At 47.0% G+C, this 20090-nt stretch overlaps 1 protein-coding gene across 1 annotated transcript in view; it reads right to left on the minus strand.

The window, feature by feature from the left end:
- Kif3b (kinesin family member 3B) overlaps positions 1-10355 on the minus strand; it is a 49018-nt gene extending 38663 nt beyond the window's left edge. Inside the window, exon 1 of the mRNA XM_050151113.1 lies at positions 10243-10355. The gene's annotated coding sequence lies outside the window, so the exon portion shown is untranslated. The remainder of the gene's footprint in view (positions 1-10242) is intronic.
- Between the last annotated feature and the right edge of the window lie 9735 nt (positions 10356-20090).

A 20090-nucleotide genomic window follows, 5' to 3' on the forward strand; every position in this document is an offset into this window, starting at 1 on the left:
ATGTGCTCCGGAAGCCCCACCCAGGGGAAAAGCCCAGCGTAGAGGCACCAAGGGAGAAGAAAATGCCATGTGCTTGCATATGCAGGTACAGTCACGCATAAACATACACAGAGAGACAGGCATTGAGGTCCAGACAGGCTGACTTATTTGCCATGTCACAATACAAGTGGCAGAATTACTGCTAAAATCCTGCCAGAATTTTCTGTGCTATCATAGGATTGACTAATAAATCTTCTAAAAATATTTTTAAATTTGGGGGGATGAGTCTGAGACAGGGTCTTGCCATTTAGCCTTGGCTAGTCTAAAACTGGCTGTTTACCACAACAGCCTTGAACTCACAAAGATCCACCTTCCTTGGCCCCCGGAGTGCTGGGTTAAAAGTATGCGCCACCACAGTTTTGTTGCAGGAGCTGGTTCTCTCTGTCCACCAAGCATGTCTGACTTGTGCTCAGGTCATCAGGCACCTTTATCCACTAAGCCATCTTACCAGCCTGACAAGAAACTTTTTTTTTTTTGATTTTCGAGACTGTTTTTCTGTAGTTTTGGAGCCTGTCCTGGAACTAGTTCTTGTAGACCAGGCTGGCTTCGAAGTCACAGAGATCCGCCTGTTTCTGTCTCCTGAGTGCTGGTATTAAAGGTGTGCACCACCACCCGGCTTGGACAAATCTTTCTAAAGGTACTGCACTGCAGGACTTCTGCTGCCCTCTTCTCTCCCCTGAGGGCTAAGTGACTTAGGAGAGAAGCTCAGAGTCCAGCTTGGATTCTGCGAGACCTGGAGCTAGGCTGCCACAGAGCATGAGGGTTACCCTAGCTAGCCCAGAGCTGGGTCTCCGTAGCCTCAGCCATTGAACCCTGAGACTCACCATCACACTCTAAAACAGCCCAAGGAGTTCCTGGCCTCCTCAAACAGACTTTGAAGCCACTTTTTGGTCTGTTTCTTTGTGTGTTGAGATGGGGTCTCTTGTAAGGCAGGCTGACTTCAAAGGAATTGTGTTGCCTTGACCCTGGACTCCTGACACTCTATACCTACCTCCTGAGTGCTAGAGTTATAACCAAGTACCATTGTGCCTGGTTTGAAGCCCCTTGTCTCTATTAGCATTTCAAATCAGTTACCCAGGCACAGAAGAGAGGCCTCTGACAAACTTCATGGGTGCTGTGGTCACTGCTCACCTGAGAAACAGAGGGGGCCAAGGATGGAGCCCGCCCTGTGGTAGAGTATGTGCTTAGCGTGCAAGAGGCTCTGGGTTCTATAAAAAGGAGGACGGAGTAGTAGAAGACCAGCAGCATGGTTCAGTGGACAACAGAGTCTGAACCCTGAAACTCATGTAAAGGTAGAAGAAAAGAACTGACCCCATGCAAATGTCCTCTGACTTCCACAGGTACACTGTGGCACACACACCATGCACACACAAACATACACACACAATAAAAAGTAATAAATAACATTTTTTGAACAGTGGACTTGGGGTCAGCATATGTGGGAAAGTAGCTGATTCTTGGTGTCTCTACTTCCCTCTTCTGGGAAGGGGAGGAACAGCTCGTGTACAAGGCTGCTGGGAAATGAAAGAGGGCTTGCAAGCGCTTGGCTCAGCAACAGGAGGCATCCCTGCACCCTATCACCTCACTGTTATCACTGCCAAGTCCTAGGTTTTTTTTTTTTGTTTTTTTTTTTTTGTTTTTTTTGTCAGCCTCAGGCCATGACCACGGCCTTGTACAGGCACAGGCACTCATGATGGAGGTCGGGGTACACGCAGCTCTCATTTTCTAGGCTGTAGGTCAGGGCTTGTACTTCTTGCCTTTGTAGGCGTTTCTCTCTGAGTCTGGTTAACCACAGTGACCCTGGAGATGGATCTGACAACTCAGATCTTGGATACATCGGTGATCTGACAACAGGTATTTTAGCCACCTGCAGCTGGGAGAGCTCCATTTTCAGACCATCCAGCTGTTTGAACTGCACCACCCAAAAGTCATCCAGCTGTTACGGTGACTCCACCCTCAGACCTTCCAGTAGCTCCTTGTACTTGGCCAGGGCTGCATTGCTGGCAGCTACTGAGGCAGGAAAATGGAAGGAGTACCTGGCTTCGCTTCCCATCACCTAGTTGAGTGTACCTAGGGACCTCCTAAATGAGTGTACCTGGGGATGGTGGTGAAATCCAGACCCTCAGTTTTCTGATCTAGACTTAGACTGCATTTTCAAGAGGTACCCAGTAGTAACAAGAGCGCTTCTGTCATGCACAACACATTGGACCAGCAACACTCTACCTGCCTCAGCACTCGTAGATCCTTAATACACTGACAAGCAGGAATGACCTCTCAGTATCTCGGAGTCCTCACCTAGAAACAGGCCGACCCATACTCCACACGACCACAACTGACTAAGAATCAGCTGACAAGAAGCCCAGAAGGAGCATCATGAACACAGAGATAAAAGGCAGCAGACAGGGCAGTTGTACGTCTACTGTTCACTACGCAGAATGAGCACCAGTGAAGGCCAATGTCTAAAGGCTGTCGCTGGGACTTGTGAAATGAGGCCTGGATCCCTGCAAGGATGAACTACTACTCTCAGGAGTCCTCGAGGAATTCTGGCAGAACACAGCAGCTTTTCAGCACCTTCTCCCGTCTAAAATGCTCTGAGCCTTAAGATCTATTGTCCAGCAGCCAGGAAAGAGGCACTTTGGCAGGGAGAGCATGGCCATCTGAGGCGCTGGGAGCGAGCTGTGCTAGTGAGTCTATGTTCTCCCCCAGAGCTGGCTGGCTCGTCTCAGCCTCCATCAGCCAAGATCCACAAGCCAGGACAGCGATGCTACCCGCCTGAGACAGCATGAGCTAGCAGAGGCCACACTTACTGCTCCACAGACTGGCATAGAGACAGCCTAGAAGAGAAGCAGGTCTTCTGGGAGCTCAGGTGGAGCTCTGCCAGATCCTCCCGGCTGTCGTCCTTCAGCAGAAGCCGGGGGTTCCTTCCCAAGGGCCTAAGGTACGGTTTGCACCCTTGACCTCTTGGAATAATTCTGTTGTTCCTCTTAGGGCACCTCACCAAAACGTCCTCTAACGTTTTAGAAGCAGATGGCACCTCTAACATCTACCTGACTGCTCAGGCCAAAAACCCAGGAATCATCTTAATCCTCCCATGCTGCTGGCCCCACCTCCAAAACAAGTCTTTCTGCTGCTGCCACCATTTTACTAACCTCCTATGGAGACTTCCAGCTGCCACCCAAAGCTCTCTCAAACCATAAGCCACAGAGGCCAGAAAGATTTCACTGTCTTTTGTGTTTCCTCTTGTGATGCTGGAGATGGAACAGAGGGCACACGCGCACTAGGAAACACTCTACACTGAACTCACCATCCACCCTCCAAGGGATTTAAAAACAAGCAAAACAAGATCTAGGGGCTGGGGATGTAGCTCACTTAGTAGAGGGCTTATCTGTCACACACAAGGTTCTGAGTTCAGCCCAGAGCCCCACAGGCGCTGGTGTGGTGACAGATACTTATAACCCCAGCACACAGGAGATGGGCAAAAGAATCAGAAGTTCGAGTCCATCCTTAGTTGACTACATGGAGGGCTTAAAGTTTAGCCTAGACTACAGCAGACCCTATCTCCAAAAAAACCTAATATATTAAAACAGCGGCTCAGTAAGTGCTCTTCCAGAGGTCCCAGCACCCACATGGTGGCTCCCAACCCTCAGCAACTCCTGTTCCAAGAGATCCCGCACCTCTCTCTGGCCTCTGTAGACATGTCAAAAGGAGCACAGTCATATGTACAGGCAGAACATCTACACACATTAGAAAACAGCAAAACCAAAGACAGCTAGATGGGAGCACCTTCTTCTCAAAGTCTTCCATGGCTCCCATTGCTCTTGCACTACTCCAGCCTGAGTCCCTCTACAAGAGAGATTCCCACTGGCGCCCAGCCACCTCTCCACTCACCCCATCGTCACAGCCACTTCTTGTGGTTTTTGGAACCTACCAAGCTTGTTCCCAGCTTGGAGTCTTTATCCTTTTGGTATATCTTTAAATGGTGAGCCCCTTCCTGGAAGTAAGCCTCAACAAACATGTCACCCCCACACAGATGACTTTTCTGACCGCCCACCCCCAGAAGTGACTCTCTGGTTCACCACTATGCCACTGCTTCCACAGTGCTCATCCTGTTCAGATTCCTGTCTGTCTACTTTTTGGGTTTTGGTTTGCACCCGTTGAGCTGTAACGGTGAGAACAAGGACCTCACCCATCTCTTCACTGTCACTCCCAGACTATGTTGGGCTGCTACGCAACAGCTGTTCAGCAAATGTCACACAAATGAAGCTCAAGGAACAGGCAGCAAGAGCACTGTGCTTGGAGTCAAAAGACACCATTGTGAGGTGGGTTACCTCCCAGCAGCATGGCTTCTCTCCCTCGGGGTTTGTCCACTGGGGAGCTAAATCTGCACCTTCCTCCTTCAAGAATCCCAGTGAGACTGAGTAATGGTCCATTTCAGAACTCAACAGCATCAAGATCCATGCAGACAGCAGTGTGTCAACCACACAAGACCCGAAAATCCATAGATGGCTCTGGCAGGCAAGAGACCTGCAAGTGCAAGGCCAGCCTGGGAAGACAAGAAGAGATGGAAAGAAAGAGAGAGGAGGAAGGAAAGCTAACAAGGAAATCAGGTAAAGGAACACCCCGTGGCTCCCACTCCTGCCCCCACAGGTACCTATCAGACATCTTGGGAGGCAGATGTAGAAGACAACAGTGGCTTTACTCTGTGGCCAACACAAACACAACACATGAATTCACTCAGACAAGTCAAGGCAGGTGTATTGACAAACACTAGTCCCAGCTGCTCGGGAAGCTAAGGTGACAAGATCACTTGAGCCTGGAAATTAGACAGCGGTTAAAGCAACCAAGATGACTCTCCCTATCAAAAAAACAAAAAATAAGAGGCTGAGCCAGGTGGTGGTGGTGACACGTGCCTTTAATCTCCGCAGAGGCAGGCGGATCTCTGTGAGTTCAAGGCCAGCCTGGTCTAAAGAGCTAGTACCAGCATAGGCTTCAAAATTACAGAGAAACCCTGTCTTAAAAAAAAAAAAAACCAAGAGGCTGGAGATGGGGCTGGTTAGTAGAATGCTCGCCTAGCAGGCATGAGGCCTTGGTAAACCCCTAATGCCAAAACGGTGAGGAGATCAAGTTCTGTCAAATGACAGGTACTTGTAAATTTAGCTTGGGGTTCCTTGAAGACTGTTGGAGGTACAACATCCTGTACATCCTGGGATAGAGAGGTGTAATAAACATTTACTAAATTTGGTGTCAAACAGCAAAACCTCCTTAAAGCAAACAAACAAAAACAAGGCCTCATGTACCTCAGATTGACTCCAAACCTAATATATAGCCAAGGTGGCCTTGAACTTCTGATTCTTCTGCCTTCAGCACTTGAGTGCTGGGATTACAGACGCGCACCACCATGCCAAGCTCTATGTGGCACCAGAGGTGGAATCCAGGGTTCATGCATACTAGGCAGGCATTCTACCAACTGAGCTACACCCCGCCCCAGACTGCTCCTTTCTTTGCAGCCCATCCTGGCATGGAAGTCCTGGCTCCTGGAGGAAGCCTGTGATAACACGCACATTTACATAATGCCACAGTGGCAAGTGTCTCAGGCTTATGATGATCTTGTAAGATTGACAGATCTAAGATTCTAACCACACATCATACTCATTCATCGACCACAAATGGAATATGAAATATAGTACAGGTGCTGGGTTAAACCCAAATAATGACAGCTAACATTTATCAAATGTGCCAGGCAGTTCACATGGCTCGGACTCAAGTCAATTCTCCTAAGAGCCCTATAAGATATCACTGTTATCACCTGCTCTGTGGGTGAGGAAGCTGTGGCACAAATAGTAAAACTATTGCTGGGTGGCATACAATCTGAGTGTAGCTGACCATGATTTTAACCCAGCAGCCCAACTGTATACGTTCAACCACAACAGCACTGATGGGGCCTTTAGAATCATCTAGCCAAAATTCCTCACTAAAGAGGAGCCGAGAGATAGAGAATGCCACTTTTAAACATTCCAGCATGGGATGGGGGGAATTCATACTTTGAATGCTATCTATTTCAATGATACGTTTCCCCCCAAAAGCCATACATTATTAAAGGAAAACCTTAGTGCCAGGAGTAGCCTACCTCACCATGAGCTATTTTGGTCTGGGTTTGCTAAATGAACAGAATTAAGAATGAATGTACTGGGCTGGAGAGATGGCTCAGTGGTCAAGAGCATTGCCTGCTCTTCCAAAGGTCCTGAGTTCAATTCCCGGCAACCACATGGTGGCTCACAACCATCTGGAATGAGGTCTGGTGCCCTCTTCTGGCCTGCAGACATACACACAGACAGAATATCGTATACATAATAAATAAATTAAAAAAAAAGAATGAATGTACTTATTAAAAGGGGATTTGATAGATTGGCTTACATGATGCAACAGTCCAACAATGGCTGCCACTCACTGTAGAGGCCAAGAAACAGGCAGTTGTTCAGTTCACAGGACTGGATGTCTCAGCAGTCCCCATTCAAATCACTGGAGATGCCCTCGAGGGACCCAAAACAGGCTAATGCCACTGCTGCTGGTTGCCCTCGCCTCCCTGAGATCTATATAGGCACTCCATGGTTGCTGAAGAAGAGGCACTTCCTTCCTCAGAAGGAGAGGGTAAGAGGTTATTGCTGGAGAAGCAGCTGGAAGCTTCCCTGGTGCTGGCTGTGCCTCACAAGACTGAAAGGTGCTATGCAGCCTGCTGGGGAGGAAACGTCACCAGCAGTGTCACTTGGCTGTGCGTGCTTCATCAGACCATAATGACCTGCCCAGGGAGATGTACCCACTCCTGCAGTAGTGGCCTGGCTGTTACAGGGTAACCAACAACTTTCTGCTTGGATCTGAGGCCTTCTCCACAGAAAGGAATTCCCATCTGGCGCTGCAACCTGGCCAAAAGCCCATGGCTGGAGAGGACACAGGCCCTAGTGGGGAAGCCACTGCTGCTATATTACTAAATGAACATGATATATCTGTCAAACTACATCTGAAACATTTAGATTGATGCCTATAGATTAGTGATGAAGTCAGTTTTGCTCAGAGAAGCTTCTTCTGCAGTGGGCAGCGGTCATTGAGACTCATAGCTGATCAAGGTGCTGAAAGTAAGGGACTGTGTGCTCAGCCTAGTGGGGACATTTTACCCCTTCCACGGTTCCGAGAACATCACAGAAGAGGGGATAGAAAGAATGTAAGAGGCAGAGGAACGGGGGTGGAGTGCATGGAATGCTGTCTTTGGGTAGGATATGGATGTGGCCCCTGGACTCTCAGCAGCTATGCTTGCCTGTGTAGATACCTGGCACTGAGCCCATCAATATTCAGTCACGCCTCCCTGAGATCTATATAGGCACTCCATGGTTGCTGAAGAAGAGGCACTTCCTTCAGTTACCAAAACACTAATAAACTGACTGTGCTCTTATAAACGACCCCTCACTGGCAGGGGGTGGTGGAACTGCTTTTTATCCCAGCACTTAGGAGGCAGAGGTAGGCGGATCTCTGAGTTCGAGGCCAGCAAGGCCTACACTCTGACAGGGCTACACAGAGAAACCCTGTCTCAAAAATAAATAAATAGATAGATAACCCCGCACTTGCAGTGCTATAAGCATTCCTAATTAAACTGGTTAAATTGCCAAAGGAGTGGGGAGATGTGGACGGGGGAGGGGAGACACACACTGTTTGGTAAGAGAGAGATCAGAGGGAATGGGAGGATAATGGGGATGAATGTGAGCAAAACACACTACATACATTTATAAAAGCGTCACAGTGGGGCTGGGGAGATGGCTCAGCCCCACGCTTGCCACACAGGCCCTGACAGCCTGAGTTTACCTGAGCCTCATCCCCGGACACACATAAAGGTGGAAGGAATCAGCTCCACAAAGTTGACTTCTCACCTCCACATGCCATAGCATAGGCTGGCACTCATGCATGCACATCACACACGCACATCACACACACAACACAAACATGCACATCACACACATGCACATCACACACATGCACAACACAAACATGCACATCACACACACGCACAACACACACGCACAACACACACATGCACATCACACACACAAAACACAACATGCACATCACACACGTGCACATCATGCACACGCTCTCGCGCACATCACACACGCACAACACACACGCACAAAACACAACATGCACATCACACACACGCACATCACACACACAACACACACATCACACACACAAAACACAACATGCACATCACACACATGCACATCATGCACACACTCTCGTGCACATCACACACATGAACATCTCACACACACATGCACATCAAGCACATACATGCACATCACATGCAGACACATGCACATTAAGCACAAACACACATGCACATCATGCACACATACATGCACACATGCACATCAAGCACATACACACATGCACATCACGCACACATACATGCACACATGCACATCACATGCACACAAATACAGTAATAAAAGTATTTTTAAAAGTCAATGAAATTTATTAGATAAAATGAATATATGCTAGTAGCAAACGCAACAAACAAAGCTTTTTCTGAGATCGTGTTCCCATGCCACTGGGAGAACAACCTCTAGCCAAAGCAATTAGAAGCAACTCAAAATACCCTTGTGGCCTTCTAGCAGTTACTGTTGAGAAAGCAGAGGCATCGGGGAGCTGGGGATAAAATGCATGTCCAGCTCCATCACACTGTAAACCTCAGATTCTTAGGCAAGCCAAATTCAATTTTCTCAGGCACAGGTTTCTCATCTACAAGACGGGTGACATCACCAGCTGCCTGACAAAGTCTGTGAAGATTAAATGAGATAATACGCCTCAAAAAACTTCTTATCATCAAGCTATAAATGCTCACTACTACTCTAAGCACTTCCCAGAAGAGATAAATATACTCCTGTTCTTCTTATACCGGGTGATGGACAAGGCACAAGTACAAAACAAAACCATAACCCCACCCCCGTCATCTACAGAATCTTATCTCTGGGTTTCTTCCCATCAGTACCTCTTGAGAGATCAACAACTCCCCTCCTCTGAGCAGACCAAGAAGTAAAACTGTGGCTGGGGAATGGCCAGGGTAGAAGGAATACCTGTGAGCTGGCAAGCTACACACCTAAGCCCTTTGGTCTCAGGTCCTTCCCCTCCTGGAAGGCTTCCATCCCATCCCAAATACCTCACTACAGTGCGGTAAGCACTAACCAGGTGTTTTCTAGAGTGGGGGCTCACAAGTACCTATCCTTACCTACAAAAGGATTTATAGGCAGTTAACGGTAGCTAGGGGGAGGGGCTCACAAGACCCCGCCCATTCCTGAGGTGTCACGACGCCCCACCCCCACCAGGGCACCTCAGATGAATTAAAGGTGATTGAGGGGGTAGGACGCATTTTCTTCTGAGTTGTAGCCATTGGTAAAATGTCCATGTTCCTGCAAAGAACCCGGCACCAAGTTCTTGCAAGCTGCCCTAGGGCATGGAATTAGAAGGGACTAGAAGAAGGGAGGGGGTCAGTGGGAGAGGGACATGACCAAAATACATCATACACACGAATGAAACATGAAACGTCATAATGAAACCCGTTATTATGTGTAATTAACATCTGCTAATTAAAAAAAAAGCGCCATGTGCCGAGCTACTCCAGACGCCAGTCCTACTGGCTTCCCATAGCAGTCCATTATCCCACTTCACAGAAGAGCAGAAGACTCAATGCCACGAGATGCAGCTTCAAACTCAAGCACACAGACTTCAAACAGGACTCTTGATCCCCACATAGAGTACCCGGGCCACTCTCCCTCTTCCCACTTGGAACCCTTTCAAGTACACGTCTCCTCGGCATGTGTCAGGACCCCACTGGACAGACAGATCTGCTGCTGCCAGAGAGGGCAAGGGGTTTTTGTCCAAGGTCACACAGCCAGGCAGGCACAGCTCTGGGGCTCGGACCTCAGGCGCTTGCTTCCGGGGCTGCCTCCCCAGCCAGGACCCGGGACCACGGCCGCAGAGCGGCAGTGAGGACTTAGCAGGGGCGGCCGAGATGGGGGGGTCGTGCCGACCGCGCCCGCGAAGGAACCTGGCGGTCAGATAACCCAGGTGCCGGGCAGAGAGGATACTGCGGCTCGCGGAGCAGCGACGCCAGGACAACGCTGGGCGCCCCGCGGGGACCCCGCATCCCGAACTCACCTGCAGCCGCAGCCGAGAGCGGGCGGCGCCGGCGAACCCCGTGCTCAGCCATTCCCCGCTGCCCCGGATGGGGAGAGAACACGGCCGCTCACTTCCTTAGCAACCCGGCTCGGCGACCCACTTCCTTAGCAACCGCGTCAATTTCAATAACTTTATTGGGCTCGGAAGCGGACAGCGCAGCAAGGGGCGGGACCCGGTGTGCAGTGGCGCTTCCCAGGTTCTCCGCGTGCGCCACCACTCTGACCCACCTAGGACCCCAGGCTGCATCCGCAGGTCCCCTGTAACCTCGTTCTGTGAAACCGAGCTCGATGTCTTGGTCGCACTACGCGATTATTCCATCGTCCCCTTCTGAAAGCTCTTTCTCTCGTCAGTTCTCTGATCTGGGTCTCAGATAAGTATAGAGCGGCTCCCAATCAGGGTGCACCCAGGGATGGAGCCAAATCCTTAGGAAAATCCTCGACTCTGCTCTGCCTGGCACTTCCATTGAGCCACAGCGTCCCTCGGTCTGCCTTTCAAGTACACCTGCATTTCTCCACCAGCAAGGGATAGCACCACAAACAAGGCCAGGCCACCATCATCTTTAGCCTAGCCTGCAATTCCTATTCTCTCTGTTCGTAGACTTTTTGGTCTGGCAGTCCATTCCCGACGAAATGACCTGAATAATAATTTTAAAACCTGGAACACCTCACATCACCCTCCCTTGATAGCATCTTTGGCGTCCCGCTACTCTCATCATTAAATCAAAAAGCCTAGGTTGAGCATAATGGCTCGTGCCTGTAATCTAACACTTGGGAAATGGAAGCAAGAGGATGAGCAGTTCAAAACCATCCCCAGGTATAGAGCAAGTTTGTGGCCAGATCGGACTACACAGCGAGACCCACTCCCCTAATACCAAAGCAAATATACATAGTTGTGCCAGACAGTGGTGGTGCATGACTTTAATTCCAGCACTCCGGAGGCAGAGGCAGGCAAATCTCTGCGAGTTCAAGGCCAACCTGATCTACAAAACTAGTTCCTGGACAGCCTATAATACACAAGAGGGTGGGGATAGAGAGATGGCTCAGGGGTTAAGAGCACTGGCTGCTCTTCCAGAGGTCCTGGGTTCAATTCCTAGCAACCACATGGTGGCTCATGATCCTGGGTTCAATTCCTAGCAACCATATGGTGGTTCCTGATCATCTATAATGAGATCTGGTGCCCTCTTCTGGCCTGAAGGCATACATGCAGAACACTCATATACAAATACTTTTCTAATTTATTAAAAAAAAGTCTCCAACCCCAGCAGCACAGACAGTAAGGGCCTCATTGAATAAATGGGACCTCCTGAGACTGAGAAGCTTCTGTAAAGCAAAGGACACTGTCGCTAAGACAGAAAGGCAACCCACTGACTGGGAGAAAATCTTCACCAACCCCACAACTGACAAAGGTCTGATTTCCAAAATATATAAAGAACTCAAGAAACTAGACCGTAAAAGGCTAATCAACCCAATTATATAATGGGGAACTGAGCTGAACAGAGATCTCTCAACAGAAGAAGTTCAAATGGCCAAAGGACACCTAAGGTCATGCTCAACTTCCTTAGCGATCAAGGAAATGCAAATCAAGACAACTTTAAGATACCATCTTACACCTGTCAGAATGGCTAAAATCAAAAACACCAATGATAGCCTTTGCTGGAGAGGTTGTAGAGAAAGGGGTACACTCATCCATTGCTGGTGGGAATGCAAACTTGTGCAACCACTCTGGAAAGCAGTGTGGAGGTTTCTCAGGAAACTCGGGATCAACCTACCCATGGACCCAGCAATACCACTCTTGGGAATATACCCAAGAGAGGCCTTATCATACAACAAAAGTATATGCTCTACTATGTTCATAGCAGCATTGTTTGTAATAGCCAGAACCTGGAAACAACCTAGATGCCCTTCAATTGAAGAATGGATGAAGAAAGTATGGAATATATACATATTAGAGTACTACTCAGCAGTAAAAAACAAGGACTTCTTGAAGTTTGCAGGCAAATGGATGGAAATAGAAAACACTATCCTGAGTGAGGTAAGCCAGACCCAAAAAGAGGAACATGGGATGTACTCACTCATATTTGGTTTCTAGCCATAAATAAAGGACATTGAGCCTATAGTTCGGGTTCTTAGAGAAGCTAAATAAGGAGAACCCAAAGAAAAACATATAGGCATCCTCCTGAATATTAACCTTCATCAGGCGATGAAAGGAGACAGAAACAGAGACCCACATTGGAACACCGGACTGAAATCTCAAGGTCCAAATCAGGAGCAGAAAGAGAGAGAGCACAAGCAAGGAACTCAGGACCACGAGGGGTGCACCCACACACTGAGACAATGGGGATGTTCTATCGGGAACTCACCAAGGCCAGCTGGCCTGGGTCTGAAAAAGCCTGGGTTAAAACCGGTCTCGCTGAACATAGCGGACAATGAGGACTACTGAGACCTCAAGAACAATGACAATGGGTTTTTGATCCTATTGCACCTATTGGTTTTGTGGGAGCCTAGGCAGTTTGGATGCTCACCTTACTAGACCTGGATGGATGTGGGTGATCCTTGGACTTCCCACAGGGCAGGGAACCCTGATTGCTCTTTGGGCTGATGAGGGAGGGAGACTTGATTGGGGAGGGGGAGGAAAGGGGAGGCGGCGGTGGGGAAGAGACAGAAATCTTTAATAAATAAATAAGTCTCCAAGAACAATAACAGCACACAATTATAGGAAAAATATGCCACCTTCTGATGACTCAGTGAAAAGGCACTTGCTTGACAACTTGAAGAACCCAGGGACCCACTTGCAGAGGGAAAAGAAACAGCTAAAGCTGTCCTCTGACCTTAGCACATGTGTGCGCACACACACACACAGACACTCACAATGTAATGAAAAGATACTAAACTGACTTAAAGTAAAGCTTACCTGTACAAGTTACAAACACTTTACTGTGCCAAGCAATAACACGTAGTGCAATATATATATACCTATGTTTCATCTCCTCCACAACTTTTGGATCTTTCCTATTCTTTTCTTTTTGGATTTTCAAGACAGAGTTTCTCTGTAGCTTTAGAGCCTGTCCTGGAACTAGCTCTTGTAGATCAGGCTGGCCTCGAACTCACAGAGATCCGCCTGCCTCTGCCTCCGGAGTGCTGGGATTAAAGGCGTGAGCCACCACCACCCAGCATTTTTGTTTTTTTTTCTAAAGCTAATAATTACCAAAAATTTTCCCCATTTTCATTAGCTCTTTTTTGTTGCTATTTGTGCCCTTCCCCATTCCAGGATGGCCTTAAATTCACTATTTAAACAAAAATAACCTAGATCATCTTTTTTTGTTTTTAAAATGTATTATACATAGTGTTTTGCCTGCTGCCAGAAGAGGGCACCAGATCTTATTACGGATGGTTGTGAACCACCACATGGTTGCTGAGAATTGAACTCACAACCTCCAGAAGGACAGTCAGTACTGTTAATCTCTGAGCCATCTCTCCAGCCCATAACCTGGAACTTCTGCTCCTCTGCCTAAGTTCTGACATCGCAAACACATGTTGCACCACCTCCTGTTTAGGTGGTGCTGGGATGGAACCTGGGCCCTCGTGAATGCTGGATGTGAACTCTTATCATCTGAACTCCAATCCCACACTGGTAGTTTTGGTGTGTGTGTGGGGGGGGGGTTATTTGTTTCATTTTGTTTAAATTTTATGTATATAGGTGTGTTGCAGCTTGAATGCCTGTGCACCCCATGTGTGCATGGCACAAGGAGGCCAGAAGAGGGCATCAGAACCCTTGAAACTGAAGTTAGAGATAATTGTGAGCCACCATGTGGGAGTCAAGAACAGAACCTACGTCCTCTGAAAGAACAGCAAGTGCTCCAAACTACTAAGATCTCTCCAGGCTGTTGTAGAATACTAGTTAAAGATGTGTCACGTTGGGGGCTGGAGAGATGGCTCAGTGGTTAAGAGCATTGCCTGCTCTTCCAGAAGTCCTGAGTTCAATTCCTGGCAACCACATGGTGGCTCACAACCATCTGGAATGAGGTCTGGTGCCCTCTTCTGGCCTACAGACATACACACAGACAAAATATTGTATACATAATAAATAAATAAATAAAAAAAAGATGTGTCACGTTGTTTATGCTGTGGAGTATTTGTTTAATGACTCAAAGATGTGTTGCATTCTTTATGTTGCATTTGTTTAACTCTGTGAAGCCATATTACTTTGTCTGTCTAAAACACTGAATGGTCTAATAAAGAGTTGAATGGCCAGTAGCTAGGCAGGAGAAAGGATAGGCAAAGCTAGCAGGCAGAGAGAATAAAAACAAGGAAAAATCTGGGAGGAGAAGATCAAGGAATGAGAAAAGAAGAAGAGGAAGACATCAGGGGCCAGCCATCCAACTACACAACAAGATACGGAATAAGAAGGAAAGAAAAGACATACAGAAATATTGAAAGGTAAAAGACAAGAGGCAAAAGGCAGATGGGATAATTTAAGTTAGAAAAAGCTGGCTAGAAACAAGCCAAGCTAAGACCAGGCATTTATGAGTAATAATAATTCTCTGTGTGATTTATTTGGGAGCTGGGTGGCAAGGCCCCAAAGAGCTAAAAGAGTAAAAAGCAAACGAACAAACAAACTACAATAACACAGCCCCTATTTTCATTTGTTTGTTTGAGACACCGTTTCTCTGTATAACAGCACTGGCTGTCCTAGAACTCACTCTGTAGTTCAGGCTGGCCTCGAACTCATAGAGATCCTCCTGACTCTGCCTCCCAAGTGCTGGTATTAAAGGTGTGCACCACCAACATCTGGCTGTATTTTTTTATTTTTTAAGATGAACTTTCACACTGCACCCCAGGCAGGCCTGAAACTTACAGCAACCCTCCTGCCTCAGCCTCCTGAGTGTTGGGATCATGGGTCTGAGCCACCATGTCTATCATATCTCTCCAGTAAAATACTAATTCATCTAGATTCGTGTTTTTTTGTTTGTTTGTTTGTTTGTTTGTTTGTTTTCGAGACAGGGTTTCTCTGTAGTCATCTAGATTCTTTTTTTTTTTTTTTTTTTTTTTTTTTTTTTTTTTTTTTTTTGGTTTTTCGAGACAGGGTTTCTCTGTGGTTTTGGAGCCTGTCCTGGAACTAGCTCTTGTAGACCAGGCTGGTCTCGAACTCACAGAGATCCTCCTGCCTCTGCCTCCCGAGTGCTGGGATTAAAGGCGTGCGCCACCACCGCCCGGCTAGTCATCTAGATTCTTAAGCACAACAGTTGTTCATGATTTTGGTCTGCTCTGTTTGGTTCTGAAGACTTCAGTTCTAATCCAGTCTGTGCTCTCCAGGTTTCCTGGCAGCCATTGCCCTATATCCTGCATCCAGGCTGAGCTGTCTGCCCTGGACCCCATATCTTCTGTATTGTTCTTTATTTCCAGGGAGCACAGCATTCAGTGCATTCCTGACAAAGGGTGCTTGGGAATGGGTACCTTTAGTCTTTGTATGTCTAAATTTCATGCTTGTATCATGGTCTTGCTAACATTAACTGGAGTTGAGGCAAGATGTTTCCAGGTTCTTGGCCTCTTATCTGCTGAAAATAAGAGCTCACTTTGATTTGCAAATGAAGTAAGACAATACCAACAGAGCAGGGGTACAGATTATGGAGGGAGATACTGTCAAGGCAGAGGGCAAGCTGCATGCATGAGGATGTTTAAGAACCCCTGTAAATGGAAGTTTCTGTCCTGCCCAGTTCTGCAGCTGCTCAGTTCCAAAGAAACACACAAAGGTTTATATTAATTATAGACTGTTTGCCCTGTTAGCTCAGGCTTATTATTAACTAGCTCTTTCAAATTAAATTACCCATAATTCTTGTTTATGTTTAGTCAGGTGGCTTGGTTCCTTATCTCAGTAAAGCCTTCTCATCTTGCTTCCTCTGCATTTGGCTGATGAATGACTCTCTGCTTTTCCTCTTCCCAGAATTTTCTTAGTCTAGTTGTTCCACCTATACTTTCTGCCTGACTACTGGCCAATTAGCATTTTATTAAACCAATCTGAGTGACAAATCTTTACAGTGTACAACAGCATTATCCCACTGTATTTCCCCTTTTTGTCTTTTCAAAACAAGACCCTGAATCTAATCTCCTTTGTTTAGTTTTTTTCCTGACCATTATTCATAACAACTTGTAACCAACACACTAAACAAAGACAAACATCCATAATCCATTTTTTTTTGAGAGAGACAAGAACAGAATCAAGTGTATCTTCTTGGTAACTGTCTTGTCTCCAGTAGGCTCTGCTTACTGCCAGCAATCCTCCCCCCTTTTTCTTTCTCCAGCACCATGTCTGCCTGTGTGTCATGATGCTCCGTGCTTTGATGATAATGGAGCAAACTTCTGAAACCTCTTTGCTTTTCCTGGTTCTGTTGTAGCTGAAGATGTCTTGGTGAGGCGGCCATGAACACCTGGACCTATGAGATCTCAGACCATTTTTCTTGCCTTTTACAGTCATGGTCAAGATTTAACTGAAGGACAGGGTTATAGTTAAAGCTGTCAGTTGAAGGCTGTCTTTTTCTACCTTCTAGCTGGTATTGGGGCCACACAATATTTCAATAAAATCTATTTTTTTCCTGTGGGTACATGGATCAGGAGAGCAGTGGCTAGGGATGCACTCAAGGGGAGAGGCTGGTAGAATAAAAGGGGGATAATGACTGCAATGGAGAGGAAGGAAGATGAACGGAGGAGAAAAAATGGAGAACTCCTGGCCTGTTTCACCCAAAACTGGTGTTCCCTTAAGAAGGAGAGCAGGGTATGTGTATGTGGATTCCCAAAGCATCCCTCAGGAACCCCTTTTTAGGATACTGAACATCTTTAGTGACTTAGCCTAGATGGACATTGATGCCCCTTAGCTTAGAGCAGAGTTCCTCAGTAACTTGCATCCTTGTTCCAGCTGTGGTAGCTCTCGGGGCAAGCACTGGCTTTTGCACCACCTCCAGGTGGAGATCCAGGTCTCCTGCCAGTGAGCCTCTTGTCAAAGGCACTGACCCCATGTGTTGAGTTACTGCCTGGATGAGGGTTGTAGTTGGATCTATAGTTAGGAACACTTGGCTTATTATAATTGTCATCCTTATCACGACAGGGTCCCAGCAGGCCATATGCCAATCACAGATGTCAAGAAATCATCATGGTCTGGGGCAGGAGAGATAGCTCAGAGGTTAAGAGCATTGCCTGCTCTTCCAAAGTTCCTGAGTTCAATTCCCCCAACCACATGGTGGCTCACAACCTGGTCTGGTGCCCTCTTCTGGCCTGCGGGCATACACACAGACAGAATATTGTATACATAATAAATAAAGAAATAAATATTTTTTAAAAAAAAAAAGAAAAGAAAAAAAAAGAAATCATCATGGTCTAAAGGTCTTTCTTCCTGAGAATCTGGAAAAGAGATATGTATGGGTAATCTATAGGATGTTTCTTAAGTTTGAACCAGTTAAGGGGGTGATTCTTCCTAGATGGAGGGGGATGGTTAACCAATTTCATATTACAGGAAGGACAGAGTCTCTGTACTTGTTTTTTTTTTTCTATTGCTCTGACAAGACCCCATGACCAATGCAATTTATAAAAAAGTATTTTATTAGGATCTGCTCCAACCTTCCAACACTGGGGTTACAAGTACATGCTACCACATGGCTTTTTTAAAATTGTTTTTAGACTTCTTTATTTTATTATATTGTGTGTATGAATGCTTGCCTACATGTAAGTATGTGTACCATGTGATTGCCTGGTTGCTGAGGAGGTCAGAAGAGGGCCTCAGATCCACTGGAACTGAACCGTGGTCCTCTGAAAGAGCAGTAAGTAAGACAACTCTCCAGCCCCCATGTGGCTTTTTAATGTAGATGCTGGGGACTGAACTCAGATCTCCATGATCTCTCATGGAGGTAACTCGCCAAGCTGGACCACTAGGGCCAGCTTTACTGTGATTTCTTTTAGACAGGGTCTCCCTATGTATGGAACTCACTATGTAGACCAGACTATCCTCATATTCACAGAGGATATTCACCTGCATCTGTCTCCTGAGCACTGGAATCAAAGGCTTGCGCCAGCATCCCTGGCCTTTATTATGAACTCCTGATGAACTTCCTACAGGATTGACCAACAGCATGGTCTGGCTCTCCATGGTGTGACAAAAACACCACTTCTCCTCTTCTCTGAAATTCTAGAACAGGGCTGTCTGACAGATCGGTGGCTGTGGTGGAAATGCTCCTTATTGGAGCCATCCAACATGGCAGCCACCAGTCACACACAGCTGCTTAGTTTCCAAAACAACACCAGGGTTGCTGAAGAAATGAGTCCTGTTTACTTAGTTCTGATTAACTCAAGCTTGCGTTTTCACCTGTGGCTACCAGCTATCATACCACACAGCACAGTTCCAGCCTGTCCAACAGAGATTTCGGGTGTAGACAATCTGGGGCTTGAATTCCAGTTCCTTCCTTTATCTAGCAGGTGACCAAATGTAAGTCACATCTTTAGGGCTCAGTTTCTCCAACTGTAAAAATATATCTATAAGTGACACTGTCCAGGTTTGTCATAAAGATTAAATAAAAACTGGGTGGTGGTGGCATGTGCCTTTAATTCCAGTCCCTAACACACGGGGTGGGGACACACACACACACACACACACACACACACACTAACTTTATTAGGCAGGTCCCTGGCATCCTAGGGAAGCAGCAGTTGCCAATGTGTGGAGCCCTGCCGGTAATAGAGCTCAGAGGTCTTTGAAATTTGATGCTATTTGGGGAAGAGGGCTGGAAGGGGGTCGTGTAAAAAGAATGTAAAGGAATGGAAATTATTTATTGCATGGTAAGGAGGTGGTATCCCTGAGCCCCTTTCAAGAGGAAATAAGACGGTTGAGCTTGGATGGAGGCCAAGTACATGAGACGGGCTTAATGGTTGTCACTTGGCTAGGTGCCCAGGTTCAGCATGGACGAGCCTGTGTGACCTGAGAGAGGCTCAGAAGGCTGGGAATGGAGCTAACAGCTTCTAAATTCACATCTTTGATGTTTTTGAAGCAAGCCCGGCAAGAGCTGGTTGATAATTGCTTCCTCCTCAGGCACTTAATGGCTGTGTGACCTTGATCATGTTCGCTTTTCTGGACCTCCCTTCTCTCCCTCCCGCCCCAACTCCTACCCCCAGTGTTGGAACGTAACCACAGCCTTGAACTCTTTAGGAAGCTCTACACTGAGCTAAATCTCTAACCCTTGGACCTCATTTTCTCTGGTGCCTCCTTGAAGGGTTTCTGTGAGGATTTGCTGAAGGGATAATAACGATGAAACACTACTCTAACTAGTAGTAAGGCACAGTCAATGACAAGGGCTGGTGAGAGCAACAGCGTCAGTACCAGAGCCAGGAGTCACGGAAGCCAAGTAACCAAGCCAGGGTTTGTACATAGCTCCCAGGACTGGGTTTGTCTTTTGTGTGTATCTTCTGAAGCACAGTGACCAGCCCACAGCAGCCATAAAGGCACGTATTAAAATCATACATTAAAAGCCTTTAATCCCAGCACTCGGGAGGGAGAGGCCAATGGATCTCTGTGAGGCCAGCCAGGGCTACCGAGTGAGACCCTCTGTCAAAGCGAAAACAAGAAAAAGCACACGTTAAGGCCAGTATGATGGTTCATCAGGTAAGGATGTTAACTGCCAAGACTGATAACCTGAATTCAATCCTCAGGAGCTCGGCAGTGGAAGAACAGAGCTCCCCCAAATTGTTCTCTTACCTCCCCATGCATACCATGGTACATGTGTACCCAGCCACATAATAAATAAATGCGGAAAACATCAATTATGGGGTCCTGGCGAGATTGCTATTAAA

This window comes from Alexandromys fortis, unplaced genomic scaffold (genome assembly GCF_014885135.2).
Source record: "Alexandromys fortis isolate MF-2015 unplaced genomic scaffold, M_Fortis_MF-2015_v1.1 scaffold_27, whole genome shotgun sequence".
In the NCBI taxonomy this organism is placed as follows: domain Eukaryota; kingdom Metazoa; phylum Chordata; class Mammalia; order Rodentia; family Cricetidae; genus Alexandromys; species Alexandromys fortis.